The sequence below is a fragment of the Herpailurus yagouaroundi genome, unplaced genomic scaffold (assembly GCF_014898765.1).
Source record: "Herpailurus yagouaroundi ecotype Mexico unplaced genomic scaffold, PumYag 202, whole genome shotgun sequence".
NCBI classification, from domain to species: domain Eukaryota; kingdom Metazoa; phylum Chordata; class Mammalia; order Carnivora; family Felidae; genus Herpailurus; species Herpailurus yagouaroundi.
The window spans coordinates 4,268,652-4,289,986 of record NW_024412433.1 but is presented as its reverse complement, the minus strand read 5'-3'; the positions used below and the strand labels follow the sequence as shown (position 1 = coordinate 4,289,986).

Genomic DNA, 21,335 nt, shown 5'->3' with positions numbered 1-21,335 from the left:
CTCCGGAATGCCCACCATGCTGGCTGTTCACGGCCCCCTGCTTCGTCCCCCTGCCCAGAAACACAGCCACCACGTTTTCCGCTTTACAGACCATCTCGAGGTCCTGCCGACACTCCGTGTTTCTATGTCGTATGTCCTTAATAATTCGTGCATGTCTGTAGCTCCCTGGAAGCTTCCATCAGTGCTGTAATTAAAGAGGAAGAGGCTACGTAATACATCTGACCCCCCACGATCATGAAGCCGGGGTGCTGTGGGCATATACTAAATACTTTGAGAATGATGTTCAAGATACGGTTGTAAGGATGGACAGAATGCGAGGAATCCGTGCAAGCTGTCCATAAGAGAGAACTTGGCCAACCGGAACAATCCATTTCTCTTCTGAGTGTGGTTCAACGCCATTCAAGGTCAGGAAGTTCAGCGGGGCCTGGTCTCCTACTTCCCTTTCCTCCTTGATGCTTGTCTGCACCGGTGAGCAGGGGATGGGGGAAATTCCCTATGGACTCGCGTCTCAGGACAGCAAGGTTTTAATGCTCTGCTTTGCAACTCGGTTATACAACCGGGAGATTTCACGGCATGTAATCCGGGATCTCCTCTCTCTCGGGGGATGGAAACTAAAACCCCTGGGAATGTATTTTTATAAGTTCACGGTGTTTTCCAAGCCAAATACTTTTAGATTACTAGAAAGAGAAGTCATGTTTATTTATGAAGCCATTTGCATGGTGTAGTCTCTCATTGTTGAATTTCACATGCCTTAAACTCACAGTGCGAGGGGAACCGAAAAGCCCCAAGTTTAGAGCATGTGAGAAAGGAAATGAAGTTCTGGAACAGCTGTTCTCTGGGTTATTTTTCAGCCCGGCTACAAAGCGGGGAGCTGTACTTTGACCACAAGAGTTTTGCTTCCTTTTCAGAGGCGCACTGCGTGTGTGGCTGGAGGAAACGCGAGAAAATTCGGTGGCGGGCCTTTGTGAATTGTGAAGCACCAGGCGACAGAAACGTTTTGTTGGCACAGAAGAATTTTTGCTGGTCTCAGGAGACACTGGGTAACTGGTGACGTGCAGACTGATTCTTGCTGAGCCGCAGGTAAAGTGGGCGCTTTGGTAACTGGCATACGCCCACAAGGGGACTCCACCTGTGGCTCCTTCTGGAAGGATGGCCCCTCAGGGCCCACCTGCCGAGGCCCCTTGGCTTCAGGGGCCAGTGATCTCCTCTGTGTCTCTTAGTCTCTGTGCGCCCGGGTGGGGCTGTTCTACGTGTGACTTTAATACACAGCTACTTTTCCACTACAAATGTAAAAAAATGGGTCAGTCCTGGGCGGTCACAGTGAGAGCCTAGGTTTAAGGGAGTAAGGGTGTCTTGAGATCTAAGCTGTAACGGGCAAGGCTGGGCAGACGCCCTTGACTCTGGAGAGGGCGCCCAGGCCCACCAGCACGGCCACCCTCCTGAGTCAGGATGACCCACAGTCAAGGGAGGGGAGGCAGTGGTCAGCCTGCGGGCGTGGGGGTCCAGGGGCAGACCTGCAGTGGCCGTGCAGCCGCTGTGCTGGGGATAGGGAGCCTGGGATGGGACACTGTGGGTCGCCTGGTCCCGGGGCGAGCAGGACTCCTAGGCTATGTTGGCCTTCAGCAAGAAAGCAGTGTGCTCGCCTGACCTCCCTTTGCTTTGGATCCCCGCCCCCCCCAGTAGGGAGACCTCCTCGTTATGTTTTGGCTTCTCTCCATGAGTTGCTTTTCGGGAGAGAAAGCGCTCTGGCCCTGGAGACGGTTATTCTCACTGTAAATTAATACCGCATCAGTTCCCTGGCTTTTCAGGTAGAAGCCTGCCCCCCCCCCCCAGGAAGTGCGGACCCACCATTGCGGTGGTTCTGGGGGTGCAGCTTCTGGAGCCTGAAAGTTGGGGTTGGTAGAGACATGTTGGTGTCCCTCCCTCGGGGAGAGTCCCTTGCCCCCGGCTGCAGACATGTGCTGTCATTGACAAGGATGTTCCTGTCATCATTTCACCACCAGCAATGATGAGTCTAGAACACATGGGAAAACTATTAAAGTGTAAATAAGGAAGTAAAAATTGCTCAGAGCATCTCCACAGTGAGATAATGACTCTTTAACAATATACTATTTTTTTCCCCTCTCTACTACATTTCAAATCATAGGCTATAAAACTATAAACACAGTTACTAAAGTTTTGGCCTTCAATGACGGGTGCTCTGAAGAGAGCCATTTTGTCCCTGTGTTTATCTACAAAAGAATATCTATTCCTCATCCATGAAGAACACGTTCCACAAATACATGATCAGAATTTGAATAGATTTACCCACAGGTTTATTATGTTCTTTGCTCATCCTTTCTTCTTGTAGGTCAGATCTTTTTGTTTTGTTTTGTTTTGTTTTCTTCTGGGGTAATTTTATTTTGTCTTTTAAGAAGGCTTTGTTGGTTTAAAAAAAACTCAGTTTTTGATGGCTCCAAAGACTCTTTTTTTTTTGAAGTTTTTATTTATTTTTGAGAGACAGAGAGAGACAGAGCGCAAGTGGGGGAGGGGAAGAGAGAGAGGGAGACACTGAATCTGAAACAGGCTCCAGGCTCTGAGCTGACAGCACAGAGCCCAACGTGGGGCTTGAACCCATGAAGCGCGAGATCATGACCTGAACTGAAGTTGGTCGCTTAACTGACTGAGCCACCCAGGGGCCCCTCCAAAGACCCTTCTGATGGTTTGTATATGTGATATGTTATTGTCAAAGAGCTCTTTGGAAAATGAGTAACTGAAACCAATTTTTATTTTTTAAATTTTTTTTTCAACGTTTATTTATTTTTGGGACAGAGAGAGACAGAGCATGGAAGGGGGAGGGGCAGAGAGAGAGGGAGACACAGAATGGGAAGCAGGCTCCAGGCTCTGAGCCATCAGCCCAGAGCCTGACGCGGGGCTCAAACTCCCGGACCGTGAGATCGTGACCTGGCTGAAGTCGGACGCTTAACCGACTGCGCCACCCAGGCGCCCCACAATTTTTAAAATTTAATGCATCTTTTGGGATGATGGGAATGTTCTGAAATTGGATTTTGGTGATGGTTTTGAAGCTTTAGAAATGCATTAGAGATCACTGAACCGTATACGTAAATAGATGAACTTTATGTAATTCAAGAAAGCTTTATTTTAGACTCATTCTTAAAAAAATGTTTTCATGTTTTATTTCTTTTTGAGAGAAAGAGCACAAGTGGGAAAAGGGCTAAGAGAGAGAGGGACAGAGGATCCTGAGTGGGCTCCGTACCAACAGTGGTGAGCCTGACGCGGGGCTCGAACTCACCAACCACAAGATCAGGACCTGAGCTGAAGTCAGATGCTCAACCAACCGAGCCACCCAGATGCCCCAATTTTGCACGCGTTCTTAATAGATAATTATCCGGAGTTTACAATTCCAGACTCAGAGCTATTTTCTTTCATTGTGTTGAAGATATTATTCCCCTGACTTCTCGAGGCCATTCTTCTGGTGTCTGAAAAGTCGGATTTCAGTCTGACTGCCATTTCTTTGTGCAACCTGTCTTTCCTCTGGGGCTGCCTTGAACATGCTCACTTTTGACTTTCATGCTCTGAAATTTCTTTGTAATGTACCCGGGTGCTGAGCTTTGTAACGTGTGTTCTGCTTGAGGTTCGTTGTGCTTCCTGACCTTGAGGATTCGTGTCTTTCATCAGCTCCAGAAAATTCAGTACTGTTTCCCTCCATTATCGTGTCACCCCTATTTTCTTCTGTCTCTCCTGGATTTTCCATTAGATGGACACTTCCCTGGCCCTCCTATCTTTTCATCTGTCATTCTTCTTTTCTTTTTTTTTTTTTTTATTTTTATATTTTTTTTTTTTTTTTTTTTTGGGAGTGTGAGAGAGAGAGAGAGAGAGAGAGAGAGAGAGAGAGCATGAGTTGGGGAGGGACAGAAAGAGAGGGAGACACAGAATCCGAAGCAAGCTCCAGGCTCCAAGCTGTCAGCACACAGCCTGACGCGGGGCTTGAACTCATGAACCGCGAGATCATGACCTGAGCTGAAGTCGGACGCTTAACTGACTGAGCCACCCAGGCGCCTCTGTCATTTCTGTTTTCCATGTCTGGGGTTTTCTACCCCCGATTTTCTAGTCCATATCCAATAGCTCCAATATCTGTGTCTTTGTGGGTTTGGATCTGCCATTGGTTGTTTCTGCTGACTCAATGTTCACGATGTCTTGTTTCCTCATGAGCTTGGTGATTTTCCTAAGTTTATTTTGATTGTGAACTCATGATGGAGGTCTTCACCTCAGGAAGCCCTGCACCTGGGTCGGGAGTGCATTCTTCCGGGCATTTGTACATGCTTCAGTCGGCCTGCTGCAGGAAGGTCTACTTTCTACCAAATTCTCCACCAAGATGTCTTTGGACCGCACAGGTGGATCGAAATCAGTCCCCAAACCTGCATAAGGTCTGGCCCGTTATTATAAACTGTCAGGGAATATTTTTTTCTCCCTTTAACCAGGACCGAGAGCCTTCACCATCCTTCTCAACCTTCCCGTGGAGGCTGTGGCATCGTGCGTGGAGGTCTCCGCTCTGACCTCTCGGCTCTGGCCCTCGTCCCACCTTTCACGAGCAAGCCAACCCGGCGAGAGGACAGATGTGAGTGGACATTGCCAACCTCTGGACGGGAGCGATTGCGCAGCTTGGGAAGGGGGACCCGTGTGACGCGGGAACGGGAAGATCTGGAAGGGGTGTTGAGGAGAATTGCGGATGTCGGCTTTTTCTGACATCACAGCCAATAAAAACTCACACCAGCACAGTTCAGTGTTGATTTAGTTGTAATTTATACTTACTGGATGATTTCTTGCCAAGAAGCTTATTAGAAGCTCATTTACATGTATCTAAAGAGGACATATTACCATTCTGGAATAGATTTCCTGAACAAACCACCAGGGCACACACATTTATGCCATTCTTAAAGCTTCAAGTTGAACATCTCTTGGTGAAAAATTAGAGTCGTTTAAATATAGAGCCTTGGTTGTCTCGGTTCTACTTTGAGGGGAATTTGAGATTGCTGTCGGGAGTCACTAGGAACCCACGGCAAACTGACAAATTTTGTTTCTATAAAATGAGATAAGCTCTTTGCTTTTCCAGCAAGATTGAGCTGAGATGTTTTCAGAGGGTGAGGGGTTTCTGCCCCCCTTCTCTGCCTGTCGGACGGGGCTTTGTCTGAGCCCACAGCTTCCATGGGGGAAGTTTCTCCTGTGGGTCTAGCTCTGCTGGGCTCGGGGTCTCCTCTCAGCCCTGCCCTGACTCTTCAGGCTCGAGGGGCCGCCCGAAAGGGGGTGCTTCCACGATTGCTGGCCCCCGCCTGCTTTGCGGTCCCTGCTTGGTCTCTGGAAGGCTGCCCTTGATTTTTTGTGGGTCCCCGCTCGGCCACCCTTCTGAGTGTGTCCCCTGTGCCCGTCAGGAGGGGGATGACTCCAGGTACCCTGTGCTCCTCCTCAGTGACAAGGAGGAACGTGGCAGTGATACAGGCAACAATTCTCAGATGATTCAGGGCAAAAATAATATTATGAGTACAGAGGGGAGGTGGGGAGGGCAGAGAGAGGCCCAGATGAAGCAACGCTAACAAGAAACAGGTGGGTCTGAGTCCAGAACATACAGGTGTTCTCTGTACTCTTTCTTGCGTCTATTGCGTAAGGTCCAAGTTCTTTTATTTAAAAAATTTTTTTATGTTTATTTATTTTTGACAGAGAGAGAGAGAGAGAGAGAGAGAGAGAGAGAGAGACAGAGCATGAGCGGGGGAGGGGCAGAGAGAGAGGGAGGCACAGAATTCGAAGCAGGCTCCAGGCTCCAAGCCGTCAGCACAGAGCCCGACGCGGGGTTTGAACCCCCGAACCGTGAGATCATGACCTGAGCCGAAGTTGGATGCTTAACCAACTGGGCCACCCAGGCGCCCCAACAGGTGTCGTAATGTTTAGCTAGATGATAACGGAACGAACATGTACAACACGGCAGCATTCTTCCGCTTGGTGGCATTTCTGGAAGTGAGAGCAGGAGCAGGGTGGAAGCTGGGGCCGGGAGATCGGTGCATGGTTCGTGGTCCCCTGATGTTTGCTGTGTCTGCAAGGGGGCCGCCTCTCAGGGGCCCTCATGTAATGGCGGGTACAATTACTATAGTCCCCAGGACTTCCTTTGGGAGTATGGACATCGTGTCTTGTGTTCAGTCGAAGAAAATGGGCCGTGGGGCAGGTCTCAATGCACTTATTTCCAGAGGATCAGTGGGTCAGTAGTGTTTGTGAATCGCCGATTTCTCCAGTGGGACTGAGACACTCCCTCCTCTCTAGCCTTCCTGCAGGTGTGACTATGCGGACGGGGACTGGCTGTTGGACCCCAAGTGTAGCTACCTGGGATGCTTACTGGCCTTTTGACAAGTGCTCCTTGAAGGTGGCTAACCAGGGCCCCAGCTTTGCAGTAGGGAGCCAACCCGCAGCGGTGTGGATTCCTCCTTCATACCCCGTTTTTTTCTCACCCCCATGGTCACGGAGGGGCTGGCCTTCCCCCAGCGATGGAGGGGTGAGGGGAGAAATCCATAACATCCTCCTCGTGGCCCCGGAACGCCAGGACGCATCTTTGCCAGACAAGCTCCTGGCAGGAGACGTCGGGGGTGGGGTGGGGGGTGGGCATCCTGCCGCCCCCGCTCCTGCCCGGCCGGGGAGCCATCCGACCGAGCCGGGTTAACAGCATCTCAGTTTCCAGGGGCGAGTCGCCATTCTCCGTGTCATCGGGCAGTGAAATATGCGTTGCCTGATGGCATTACCTTTTGAGGGAATCCGGGCCAGTGTGACTGCTTTGCTGTCTCAGGCAAGTGCTACCTGCTAAGATGGAGACTGAGGGGGAGCCTGCAGCCCCAGACCAGCTCCAGGCGAGGCCGGTCCTCCCACAACAAGAGACCCAGCCTCCCTAACCAGGCTGTGGCCTAAATGACGCCTAACAGTTGATGAACAGCTCCCTGCTTCTCCTTCGTCTTCGAGGCACTCAGGCCTCCTCCTGGGGCCCCGGCCAGGATGCTGACCCCTTGTGCCCCAGCGCCCTAGTGCCCTTCCTGCCTGGCCAGGTGAAGTCCCTTGCTCAGGTATCTGGGGACCTTGCTGGTGACGTTTGAGCTGAAGCTGGCTGCCCCGGAGGCCAGCCTTGTGGTTGCAGGATGGAAAGTGTGCTTCCGCACCCGTCCCAACCCCAGGAGGAACTCAGAAAGCATTTCCCCGTGAAACTGAGGCGCGCGGAGCCAGGGTGCCCCGTTGTGAGCTGATCGTAGGGGGCTGTCCCGTGAGCTCACCTCCCGAAGTGCACCGTCTCTGTGGGACAACGGGATCCAGGCCCCCGCCGATTCAGGTCCTAACTGACCCCAACATCGAAACAGGTTGCATTGGGACTGTTCGCCTGCTCTCCCTCCACGCCCCCCCCCCACCCCCAATCCACAGAATGATGGCTTCTGAAAGGCAAAATGGGATATGCGCAAACAGGAAAATGCGCTTTGGGCTGTCGGACATTATTTTCCCTTCATTTTCAGAGTTCACGAGCGCGGATTTGTATTTGAGCACAGACCTTCAAGACCGTCTGCTTGGATCCTGTGGCCCGGGTCTTCTGATTCTTGCAGCTGAGGCCCCAAGGCCGGCTGGCTCCCACCTGTCTCTGGGCCAGCCTTGTCCCGACATCGCAGGGCACCCAGGCCGGTAACTGGGAGGCCGAGGGTCCCACCTGCCCTGGGACTCGGGTACCAGTATTTGGACTCTGGCCTTGATTCTTGTTATCAAGCACCTCTTTCTATCCCCATGTTAGTAACCGAACCTGGTCTTTTCCCCTGATGGGACTTTCTGCTGGGTTTCCTGGCCGATACCCTGATTCAGAGTATTTACATTTTTGTAGGGAAGTCAGGGGGATTTCCCAGAGCAAGAGAAACCCCGAGGGGGGAAGGGGGAGGAGGGGGGACAGCTTCCTGGTAGGTGACACCGACCGTGTCCTTGAGTGTGTGCGGGGGAGGTGACGGGGGCAAATGCAGGGAGAGGGAGGGTCTGTCTCCACCTGTCTGTCGTCCATCTTGTTCATTCACATTGTTTCTGTTTTACACGGTGAACAATTGGGGAAATTAGTAAAATCAGAACTAAAGGAACATCAACATTGGCCCCACCCCCCCAAAGAAAACCACCTTGAGACTTTTGGGGTGTTTCCCCAGACTTTTCCTCCTCTGTTTTATTCTGTACACAGTGGTGACCGCTGGGAGTTGCCGTGACCCAAGACTTGTGTGCTGGTGGTGGAGGGGTGATTTTATTTGCAAAAAAATTGTAGATGTCGGCTCTTGTCAAAAAAAAAAAAAAAAAAAGAAAAAAAAGAAAAGAAAAGAAAAGAAAAGAAAACATATACTGTGAGGGGCATCTGGGTGGCTCAGTCAGTTAGGTGACCGACTCTTGGTTTCTGCTCAGGTCATGACCTCACGGTTCATGGGATCGAGCCCCGCATTGGGCTCTGTGCTGACGGCCGGGAGCCTGCCTGAGATTCTCTCGCTTCCTCTCCGTCTGCCCCTCCCCTGCTCATGCTCGCTCTCCCTCAAAATAAATAAATAAATAAACACTAAAAAGAAAAAAGAAGAAGATGGATACTGTGACGACACTATCAGAACGGGGAGATCTGAAATATGTGTCCCCACAAAGGGGGTACATAGCAAGGTAGTGGGTGACACGGGCCAGGCAGCCTGAGTGGCCCCCAGAGCCCGAAGCAGGGGGTCACGATAAAGTCAGTGAGACTGCATGGACCGTTCCCAGGCCAGGGGAGAGGAGAGGCTCTCAGGGTGTGGTCACAACACCCCACTGTTTAGAACGTTTGTAGAAGTAACACGTTTTAAGCGCCATCAGATTAACACGTTTCTCTTTCCACTACGATTTCAAGTTCCCTTTGGTACGTTCCGTCCCCCAACCCACGCAGGGTGATGCAGGGGCACAGTGTTTCCTATTCATAACTTTCTATTCCTTTTCTTCTTAAAAAATGTTTATTTAGGGGCACCTGGGGGGCTCAGTCGGTTGAGTGACCGACTTCGGCTCAGGTCATGATCTCACGGTCTGTGAGTTCGAGCCCCGCGTCAGGCTCTGTGCTGACAGCTCGGAGCCCGGAGCCTGCTTCGGACTCTGTGTCTTCCTCTCTCTCTGCCCCTCCCCCACTCACACTCTCTCTCTGTCTCAGAAATAAACATTAAAAAAAATTTAAAGAAAATGTTTATTTATTTTTGAGAAAGAGAGAGAGTGCTTGAATGTGAGCAGGGGAGGGGCAGAGAGAGGGCGAGAGAGAATCCCAAGCAGCCTCCGTGCTGTCAGTGCCGAGCTGATGTGGGGCTTGAACCCACAGACCATGAAACCATGACCTGAGCCAAAATCGAGAGCCGGACGCTCAACCGACTGAGCCCCGCAGGTGCCCCTCGTATTCTCTTTCTGAAAGGGGACCCCCTCCAAAATTGTGTCAGCCCCACGGCCCCTGGATCCACCATTACAGAGGAGACAGAGTTGCGTGGAGTTGGTGGCTCTGTGAGGCACCCCGGGGTGACGGTGGAGAACAGGGTGACATTCCCCTCCTATTTGCTGCAAAATCCCACCGGAAACCAGAGTGCCCAGAGCCTGTGGACGCGTCCAGTGGCTCGGCCTCCCGGGTGGGGAGCGGGTAGAGGAGGGCGGGGCCTGGAGCTAAAGGGCAGACGAAGGTCTTTGGCACCCCACTTGCCCCCCCCAACGTAAAGACAGCCGCTGACGACATTTGGGCGTATTTATGCTTTCGATCTTTTACAGAGAGCTCTGTGGAGGTGGAAAAGACCAAGACCTTGAGACGCCAACGAAGATGAGCCACAACAGAGAAGACGGCTTCCAGAGGGTCTCCATCAAGGAGGGCACACTGGCTGAGCCGGCACACGGCTCAGTTGCTGGGAACAGAGTTGTAAGTTCAGTAAACTAAGGCTCAGATAGAGATAGGGAGACCCCTCATCCGTGCACATGGTTGTGAGTACTTATGTGGCCAGTGCGTGAGGCACGATGGTCGGAGGGCTGAGGGACAGGTCGCTCACGGTGGGGACCCCGGGAGGCCTGTGTTCAGAGCGGGTTTGTAAGCACCTGTGACGGTCACAGGAGTGGGAAGGGTCTCAAAAAAATACAACCTGCGGGAAAGGAAAGTGTTTCCTTTGGTGATGTTTTAATTATTTCATCTCACCTTGTTCCAGCCATTGCGGGAGATTTGTCCTGCATCGCTATTCCATTTGTGCAGGTCTTTGGTCAGAAAATTCCCTCATGCCCGCTCTCTGCCCCGTTGCCAGACAGGGTCCAGGACAGAGGCCCACAAGGTGTCTTTGTTTCTGAGGGGCAGGACACCATGCCCTAAAAGAGCAAGTCGGAGCCACGGCGGGGAGTTTGAGATAGACTTCGTCTTTTTTTTTTTTCTTTTTAAATGAGTGGTTTAAACAAAAAAAATTTTATTTATTTTTGAGAGAGACAGAGGCAGAATACGATTGGCTTAGGGGCGGAGAGAGACACAGAGTCCGAAGCAGGCTCTGAGCTGTTGGCCCAGAGCCCGACATGGAGCTCGAACCCACAAGCCATGAGATCATGACCTGAGCTGAAGTCGGACGCTCCACCGACTGAGCCAATCCAGGCGCCCCACGAGATGGACTTAATCTTTAGTGGTTCTTACGCTCCAGGAGGACAGCGCAGTTGGGAAAAGCTTCCAGGTGATTCTGATACCTGCCCCTTCTCCTCTCTTCCATTCTGGGAAAATAGGTGATTAAGAAACCTTCCCTTACCCTTGAGGGGTTATTAATCCTTTGTGCGTTTTTTTAAATTTTTTTTTTTCAACGTTTATTTATTTTTGCGACAGAGAGAGACAGAGCATGAACGGGGGAGGGGCAGAGAGAGAGGGAGACACAGAATCGGAAACAGGCTCCAGGCTCCGAGCCATCAGCCCAGAGCCCGACGCGGGGCTCGAACTCCCGGACCGCGAGATCGTGACCTGGCTGAAGTCGGACGCTTAACCGACTGCGCCACCCAGGCGCCCCAATCCTTTGTGCGTTTTACATAAATAATACGAGTTACAATCTGTGCCCACAGATCTATAGAAAAGGTCTCTGGATCCGTGAGGGTGTGATACACTCTGAATGGGAGGGAGAGAGAAGACGTCAGGAGGAGCAAGGCAGATGCATCCATCAGGGGCTAACAGGAGAGGAACCACACGGTAACCTGAATAGGGAGGTTCTAATGTAAAACATTATTAACTCTAACAACGGGTTAGAGTAAGGAGGGAATGGCCAGCAAGAAGTAAGGGGCCTCTAAGGAAGAGAGGATTGGGAGATAGAGAGGCGGACATCACCGCCAGGCCCAGACCCAGGCCTCGTGGCAGAGGGCATGGCCACGGCTTCCTGGATGCCAGGGATGTTGCTGCGGTGACTCGTGGTCAGGACTTAAAGGGAACTCCGTCCTCTAGAGCACTGGGGAAAGGTGTTCGTGAAATGTGTCGTCAGAGGCAACATGGATTTTGCACAAAAACCACCCAAGTTTCTGCTACAAAACCATGTAGGGGGCTGGGGGGAAGCTGGTGGCTGCTGTGGGCTTCCATGTACACAGGGAACTCCACAAGTGGCACAGCCAAAGTGGGAAGCGAAAGGCTTCCTTCTGCCACGCCCCTCCGGCCCCTCCACTGACACAACTAAACATCACGCCAACTGGCCCGGTGAAAACATGTAAGGGGCTCACGCCCCCTGTCACAAAACAGTAAAAAAAGGGTGAATTTGTAGCTGAGAGGCAGTATGTCAGTAAGCGTACAGCAGGGTTTCACTGAATGTCAAGTTTGGAAGGGACTTAAAATTTTTTTTTTGCAACGTTTTTTATTTATTTTTGGGACAGAGAGAGACAGAGCATGAACGGGGGAGGGGCAGAGAGAGAGGGAGACACAGAATCGGAAACAGGCTCCAGGCTCCGAGCCATCAGCCCAGAGCCCGACGCGGGGCTCGAACACACGGACCGCGAGATCGTGACCTGGCTGAAGTCGGACGCTTAACCGAGTGCGCCCCTGGAAGGGACTTTAAAAGCCCTACTGTAGGGGCGCCTGGGTGGCGCAGTCGGTTAAGCGTCCGACTTCAGCCAGGTCACGATCTCGCGGTCTGTGAGTTCGAGCCCCGCGTCGGGCTCTGGGCTGATGGCTTGGAGCCTGGAGCCTGTTTCCGATTCTGTGTCTCCCTCTCTCTCTGCCCCTCCCCCGTTCATGCTCTGTCTCTCTCTGTCCCAAAAATAAATAAAAACGTTGAAAAAGAAAAAAAAAAAAAAGCCCTACTGCATCCTAGTCCTACTTGCGGGACATCCGCAGCAGGGCGCGAGCCACGACCTGTGGCAGCCAGAAGGATGAGCCCTCTTCCGTCTCTGCCTCTGGCTCCGAACTACCTTACACCCGCCACCTGTCTTGAGGGGAGCTCTTCAAATACACGAACTCGGTCCTTCGGCTTTGCTTCTTCCCCCAACGCTTCTGTCTCTTGTAAACCATATACCTGATGACCTCTCTGACAGCTCAGAGCCTTTTCACTCTACCAAGCAGGGCGATGAATGCACGTCCATGTGTGTGGGTCTCTTTGCAAGACTTGGCAATATCTGTCCCCAAACACGTTCCAAGCGTGCTCTGATAGGGCAAAATAGGAGCACTTGTAACTGACCTTGTCTTGGCCACAGTGATTGATCTACGGGGTGACTCCTGATCAATGTCAGAAATGGGACTTTTCAAAAATGGTGGCAGGAAAGAGAAGTCTCTGTTCACAGAGAAGCTAAGACCTTATGAATGCAAAGGGCTGCCTGCGACCCTGACTCTAGCTAGAGAGAATGCATCTAAGACGAGACGGACGCAGAGACGGCAGAGAGAAAGCACCTGATGCCATCGGAGTCCCTGGTGCCCACCATCCCTGAGGCCAGTCCTGGTACCTCTTTGCCTTGGTTTGGTTATAGAAGCCAATAAGTGCATCTTCTTTGCTGAAACTAGCTCAAGATGGGTTTCTGGCAATCAGCAACAAAGAACACCAACTCCAGCTTTCCCAACATGAAAAGAGAAAAATAAAGAGGCAAGGGTACCATTCTCTCACGTCTTTGATACAGGATTTCTGTAGAAGCGAATATAATTTGAAATGGTCACTTTGGGAATTTGTCGTTAGTGAGTTTTAGAAAAAGTATGTTTCGGAAATAAGATCTTGCTGCTCCCTGCTTCTGCCTTTTTCTTCCTGAGCAATTCGGTCCTAAAGCAATTGTGTGTGGCCCACGGTGGGAAGCCATGAAGGCTCAGGTTGGGACAAAGAGGGCATTCTCACAGGTCAGTCCTGTGGCGGGTGTCAGGGACCAGAAAGAATGAGGACGACATCCACACAGGGGGAAGAGGGACCACAAGGCGCCCCAAAGATGTCCACATCTTTGATCCCCAAACACATCTTTTGTTGCTGCAAACCTAGGAGGGTTACCTCTATGGCAAGATGTGATTGAGGTAAGGATCTTGAGATGGGGAGATTATCTGGACTATCCACGTAGGTCCAATGTCACCACGAGGTCCTTATATGGTCCTTATATGGACTCTTGGATCAGAGCCAAGAGTAGAAGACGTGAGGACAGAACATGATTACGGAGCACATGAGAAAGGGGCCAGGTCAAGGCCTGCAGGTGTCCTCTTAGAAGCTGGAAAAAGCGGGGCGCCTGGGTGGCTCAATCGGTTGAGCGGCCGACTTCGGCTCAGGTCATGATCTCGCGGTCTGTGGGTTCGAGCCCCGTGTCGGGCTCTGTGCTGACAGCTCAGAGCTTGGAGCCTGCTTCGGATTCTGTGTCTCCCTCTTTCTCTGACCCTCCCCTGTTCATGCTCTCTCTCTCTCTCTGTCTCAAAAATAAATAAAATGTTAAAAAAAAATTAAAAAAAAAAAAGAAGCTGGAAAAAGCAAGAACATGTCTCCCCTGAAGCCTTCCTAAGGGGATTCTTATGTCCGCTGGCACAATGCTTTTAGACTTACGATCTCTAAAAAGGTAAGAAAAGGTTATTTGTTACAGCAGCAACAGGAAACTAAGAGGAACGGTCAAATACACTGCTATAATAAGGATAATGGAGGCTAAGATTGTCACTAAGGAGAAGAGAGTTACAAATATGGAAAGCGAGAACACGTGGATGAAATCTGTCTGTTGGACTGGAATCAGAGGTGCTGGTGTGAACCCACTGTTATATACGTGTGTGCACGTGCATGCATACACGTCTTGGCTCTGACCACCGAGCGAGCCTCGGAGTTGCGATACACATTAACTGCGAGCACACTTTGCACCAAGATCTTGGCTTCTAAATATCACAGTTCAGTAATGCTCCTTGGAAGGGTGATTCTGAGCTGGGGTAGAGGAAGCACGAGATGAGCCTGGACCATATTCTTGTGCCAGGAAACAATGGGCGTTTCAAAAAATGATGAGGGTGTTTTAAAAGGATACAAAAGCCAACTACCGCCCGCCAAATCAGGGGAAATTTGAGCTGCAAAATAAATACTCAGAGTAAGGGATTATAACTCACTAGATAAGACAGGGAACCACAAGTTCAGGCAGATATAAATAAATGAAGAAACGGAAAGTTTGAGGAAGAATGAAATATTTGCACAGATTCAAACTATCTCCTCTCGAACTCACATAGGAGAAAAGAGTAACTTGTGGAATAATCTGGCAGACGGTCCCTAATCAAGAGATCAGAGTGAACACTGTGGAACAGACTGACATTGTTCACCATCTGATGGGTCGCAATGAAAAAACACCCTCACTCCTGGAAATTCTCACCAAAAACATATAACTGGAGTCTAATCAAAAGGAACCATCGGACAAACTCAAACGGAAGGACGATCTATAAAATAACCAACCTGTTATTTTCAAACAGTGCCGGGTTATAAATGTCGAGGAAAGGCTGAGAGAGTGTGCCGGACTGAAAGAAACGGAAGAGACCCAGCAGCTCAAGGCAACCCATGATTCAGAGGCTCCTTTCTCTGCAAAAGGTGTTATTGGGATAATTGGCAAAACTTGAATGGGATCTGTGGCTTGGAGGTAGGAATGTCTCAACGTTAGCTTTCTGATTTTGGTGGCTGCATTTGGGTAAAGAAAGAGAATATGCCTGTTTGTGAGCAACACACATTGAGTATTTAGGGGGTGAGAGGGCATCATGTCAACAACTTACTCTCAGTTCAGAGGGGAAAAAAAGAGGTTTTGTGCTTCGCTTGAAGATGTTACAATTATTTAAAAATCAAAAGAAGGAAGGAAGAAGGAAGGAAGGGAAGAAAGAAAGTAGGAAGAGTCTCGCTTACTAGCTTGACCTTACGTGGTGTTTTAAAGTCTCTACATACGTTTTCAAGCATCGGTGGAAACGGAAATGTGTAACTCTATTAGCATATATGAAATTTGTACTTTCAAAACCCGTATCTGCTGAAGGAATTTTATTAGCTGTGTGCAGATATTTCTTCATGATCTTCAGGTTAGATCTTTTGGGGGCTGAAATCATTTTTCGGCTTTGAAGCTACAATCTATATATTGAAGTTTGAGGAGTGTGAAATCGCAGTGCTTTAGAATGTTGCCAAAGTTTCGGGAAAATGAGACTTGGGGTTGACCCGACACGCTTGGTGTCTCATTAGGCCCCTCCGTGCTTTGATATACTCTCGTCGAAGAAGTTGCCTGGACTCACTCAGAGATCAGAAAAACATTCTTCTCGGTGCCAGACTTCACAATGAAGCGGAGAGAAAGCAATGCTTCGCTCAGAACTTTCCGTTTTTTCCCCTTTTCCTCAAATGTACAAGCTGAAATGAAACATTTCAAACACCGAGAACAGCAAGTACTGTAAAATATCTCCGTGTGCTCGACCAATAACATCCAACAAATGTGAATATTTTGCCTAAAGGACTAAAAATCCTGTAGAGACTGTGTAGATACTTCTGTGTGTCCCGTCCATCCTCTGTCTCCTCTTCCTCCTCAGAGGTAACCCCTGTCTTCAAGTTGGTTTATAGCCTTTCTTACCTCTAGGTGGGCTTTTTGTATATTTCCATAAATAAGGACTTTGAGTGCTTTAAAACTTTAAATAAATGGCGTCACTGGATATGTACAGTCTGCAACTTACTTTTTTTTTTTTTAATGTTTATTTTTGAGAGAGAGACAGAGAGGGGCAGAGAGAGAGGGAGACACAGAATCCGAAGCAGGCTCCAGGTCCGAGCTGTCAGCACAGAGCCCGACGCGGGGCTCGAACTCACAGACCGCGAGATCGTGACCTGAGCCGAAGTCAAATGCTTAACCGACTGAGCCACCCAGGCGCCCCTACAACTTACTTTTTTTTAAAATTGAGGTAAAATGTAATGAAAAGCACAGATCTTAAGTGAACAGGTAATGAGATATGATAAATATATACACCCACTGTAACCCCCGGCCCAATCGATATCTAGAACACTTGTCATCACCCCAGAAAATTCCCTCCCCGTTATTCCCCACCCTTACAGACAACAATTATTTGATTTCTACTATGATACAGTAATATAATTGTTCTTAACTTTTGCTAATTGATATAGTCCCATCGTTGAGTACCAGTCAACTGTGCAGGTGAGTCTACTTTTGAACTATTTTATTCCCTTGCTCGGTTTGCCTAATATGCCAATACCACACTAGATTGCTTGCCCTAACTTTATAGTAAGCCATGAAATCACGAACTGATTCCTCCAACATTCTTCCATTTCAGGACAGTTTTAGCTATTTTGAAGTCGTGTGAATTTTCATAAAAATTTAAAAATCAACTTGCCAACGTCTCCAAAAGAAACGTCTGGGATTTTGATTAGAGTGGCGTTGACTGGACAGACCAATTTGGGGAGAATTGGCATATTAACGCTGTTGCATCCCCCAATCCATGAACATGGTGTATTTCTTCATTTATTGTGGTCTTCCTTCCCTCAGAGCCATTGTTGTAGAGGTCTCATGTGTTTTTTGTTAAATTTATTCCAAGGTGTTTTATGGGTTTTGGTGCTATTATAAAGGCATCTTACAATTTTATTTCTAATTGTTTGCTGCTGATACATGGAAATACAACTGACTTTTTTTTTGAGAGAGAGAGAGAGAGAGAGAGAGGGAGGGAGGGAGGGAGGAAGCATGTGGGGGAGGGGCAGAGAGAGAGGGAGATAGGATTTGAAGCGGGCTTTGCATGGACAGCAACGAGCCGGATGTGTGCTCGAACTCACAAACCATAAGATTATGACCTGAGTCGAAGGCAGACGCTTAACTGACTGAACCATCTAGGTGCCCCATCCGGGGCCTGAGTTCACCAGCTAGTTCTAGAAGTTCTTTTGTATATTCATCGGGACTTTCTATGGAAATAATCATATCAACTGTTAATACAGGTGATTTTACATGTTTCTTTCTAATCCATATCTTTGTTTTTTTATTTTTATTTTTGTATATTAAATATAATTTATTGTCAGATTGGTTTCCATACAACACCCAGTGCTCATCCCAACACATGCCCTCCTCGATGCCCATCACCCACCCTCCCCTCTCTCCCACCCCCCCTCAACCCTCAGTTTGTTCTCAGTATTTAAGAGTCTCTTATGGTTTGCCTCCTTCCCCCTCTGTAACTTTTTTTCGCCCTTCCCCTCCCCCATGATCCTGTTAAGTTTCTCGGGATCCACATAAGAGTGAAAACATATGGTATCTGTCTTTCTCCGTATGACTTATTTCACTTAGCATAACACTCTCCAGTTCCACCCACGTTGCTACAAATGGCCAGATTTCATTCTTTCTCATTGCCAAGTAGTATTCCATTGTATATATAAACCACATGTTCTTTATCCATTCGTCAGTTGATGGACATTTAGGCTCTTTCCATAATTTGGCTATTGTTGAGAGTGCTGCTACGAACATTGGGGTACAAGTGCCCCTATGCATCAGTACTCCTGTATCCCTTGGGGAAATTCCTAGCAGTGCTATTGCTGGGTCATAGGGTAGGTATATTTTTAATTTTTTGAGGAAACTCCACACTGTTCTCCAGAGCAGCTGCACCAGTTTGCATTCCCACCAACAGTACAAGAGGGTTCCTGTTTCTCCACATCGTCTCCAGCATCCATAGTCTCCTGATTTGTTCATTTTAGCCACTCTGACTGGCGTGAGGTGGTATCTCGGGGTGGGGGGGGCAACACGGCAGAGAAGTAGGTGGATCCATACTCCCCACGTCTCTCAAAGAAGTGCAGAAGCCAAATGTCTTTATTTTTTTAAATCTCCCTTATTGGCAATAGCTAGGACCACCATGCTGGAAAGGAAGTGGTGAAAATTGATATCTTTTCCTTTTTTTCAGTTTTGGAAGCATTCAATTTTCACCATTAAGTGACATTAGATTTAAGGATTTACACACACCGGGGCACCTGGGTGGCTCAGTCAGTTAAGCATCTGACTTTGGCTCAGGTCATGATCTCATGGTTCATGGGTTCGAGCCCCACATCGGGCTCTGTGCTGACAGCTCAGAGGGTGAAGCCTGCTTTGGATTCTGTGTCTCCCCCTCTCTCTCTGCCCCTCCCGTGCTCACGCTCTGTCTCTCAAAAACAAATAAACATTAAAAAATTTTTAAGGATTCACACCTGCCCTGTATCAAATTCATCCAGGCCCCTGTATCAAATTGAAGAACCAAATATAATCAAAGTCATTCTATGTTTAGATTGCTGAAGGGTGTTACTGCAAATCGATTTTGAATTTTTCAAATGCTTTATTTTGCTAACTTAGTGAATTATATTGCCTTTCAAATGTTGAACCAGCCTTGCATTTCCAGGATGAGCCCCACTCCGTCATGATATACATTGTTCCATTTGGTTTGCTTTCATTGAAGGAGTTTTTGTCCCTATGTTCACGACGGATATTGATCGGTAATACTCTTTTCTGCTAATGTCAGGTTATTTCTGGTGTGGAGTTCTTACACAGAGTCCTACGTAGACATTCTTGTGTGTTTTATTTGGTGCAGTAGGTTCACCTTTAAGCTGTGCCTTGCAACGGAAGTGCTAGGTCATAGGTATGCGTGGGTTCAACTTTAGCAAATATGTTGCGCCCAAAAATACTTCAGTGCCAAAATGGCTGTGCCAATTTATGCCTCCACCATTGGGGTACAGCTGTGTCCCTCCAGGTGTGGGCTGTGAGCGATCTGCCACTAGTTGGCAAAGAAGTGAGGTTAGAAATGGACAGTGAGCGTTTAGAAAGTTTTAAAGACACGTGACATTGCTGCGACACACAAGTGCATGGTCAGCAGCCTCGTGTGACACGGTATGTTGCACACGTGTGATGACACACGGGGGCAGGAGCCCCTCACCGGTCAGTCTCAGTAGGACCACGGCTTAGTGTGCAATACATTGGGGGAAAAAAGAGAGAACACTGGTCCTTCACCACACGGTCTGAGAAGCACAGATGCGCGAGCATCTTGGAGGATCCGCATCCTTGCAAGCATTCACTGATTTTCATTTCAGCCTTTCTGGAGGCATCTGGTCGTTTTAACGTGTAGTTGCCAAACTAAGGAAGTTGCTCCCTTTTCACATTTTTAGGGGTCACAAAGTTGTGGGAAGTACCTATATAGTTTTGCCTACTTTCAATGTCCATATTTTAAGACTCCTTAAAACATTTTCTTGAGCCCTGTCCTAATTGGCACTCCTCCCACCAAATCATTTCTATGAGGCAGAAGGTGAGTGAAATATGGGGGGGGGGGGGGGCGTCAAGAACCTGATTCAAGAGTGAGCTTCTCCTGAGCTTCTTCATTCCGTTAATATTTATGAGCACTGCCATGTGCCAAACGCTCCAGGTGACAGCAGGGATACAGCACAAGACAAAACAGCAACACTCTTACCCTCGAATTTATGCTGTGGTGGGGAAAAGACAAATAAGAAACTGGAAACTCTGGATGGTGGAAGGTGCTATGAAGGAAGTAGGATAAGGACAGAGTAATTGGCATGGGCCAGAGCAGTCAAAGAAGGTTCTGCTAAGAAAATTATACTTAAGTCACTATTTGAATAACAAGAAGGACATAACCATACAACGGTCATTGAGAAGAGCATTCCAGGAAGAGAAAATGTCAGGTACAAAGGTCCTGAGGTAGAAACAAGTAGGTCTGAGTATTAATTAGTGGATACTCTCTTATTTGGGTCAAAATTGCCCTAAGAGGTACCACTGATGCCTAGTACTGTGGGCACTGGTGGCATTGTTCCCACAGGCTGCTGACTTCCTTGTATGTCTGTGCGTCTATCTAATGGGGGTTGACCGCCCAGGCTTGTGACCGGACCGCATCTCTGCGAGACTGACGTCAGGCTACTGGAGCTGTGTTGCCCATACGGGGTGGGAGCGGGAAGTAAGGGGAGGTTACATTCCCCACCTTCCCACCCAGCAACGCTGACCCAGGCTCTGAAAGGTGTAGGAGTATGAAAGCCAGCATCCCTGCCTGCAGTTGGGACAAAATCAGGACGCAGGCTTTGGAGGCTCCTGAGGGGTCAGGCTGCGGCTGAGACTTGGCCAGAATCCTAGCTCGGCTTGTGTCGTCCCTTCGCTCGCTAGTTTCCTCTGGAGCACTTCCTTAATACGTGGGTTGCCCCTGAATTCTCCTCCACCATCCTGCTTTCAGGGACCCCCGCTGAAGACAGCCCGACATATATTCTGCAATGGCTTTTCCTTTTTTCTTTGAAAAGTACGTCTTCCTGTGGCACCAGACGAGATGGAGAGTGCGGGAAGCCGGACACATCTGGGGTCGAATCCCCTCCATTCATGAGCTTGGCCGGGTTACCCCCTCTCTGTGGGTCTTATCTTCCCCAATTACAAAAGTGGGACAAAACACTTAGACGGGCCAAGAGCAAATGTTCAGACTCAGCTATTGTCATGAAACCTGTCCAAACCTTATCAAAGTTCATAGAACGCTGCAAGCCTTGGGTTACATATCTGTGTTAGTTCTTTTTTTTTTTTTTGTTTTAATAATTTTTTCAACGTTTATTTATTTTTGGGACAGAGAGAGACAGAGCATGAACGGGGGAGGGGCAGAGAGAGAGGGAGACACAGAATCGGAAACAGGCTCCAGGCTCCGAGCCATCAGCCCAGAGCCTGACGCGGGGCTCGAACTCACGCGAGATCACGCGAGATCTCGCGAGATCGTGCCCTGGCTGAAGTCGGACGCTTAACCGACTGTGCCACCCAGGCGCCCCTCTGTGTTAGTTCTTAAAACAAACAAACAAATAAACAAAAGCAACACACTGTGTCACTGGAATTTGACTCAGCCGGGGATGGGGACGCGGACGGCGGAGGGAAAGAAATAGCCACGATGTCTC

At 49.0% G+C, this 21,335-nt stretch overlaps 1 long non-coding RNA gene across 1 annotated transcript; it reads left to right on the top strand.

Annotated features, from left to right (window-relative positions):
* The first annotated feature begins 918 nt into the window (after window positions 1–918).
* Window positions 919–4,778, top strand: LOC121014282 (uncharacterized). Its single transcript, XR_005783139.1, has 2 exons — window positions 919–1,080; window positions 4,482–4,778. It is a non-coding gene; the product is annotated as an uncharacterized LOC121014282 (long non-coding RNA).
* Window positions 4,779–21,335: the final 16,557 nt, after the last annotated feature.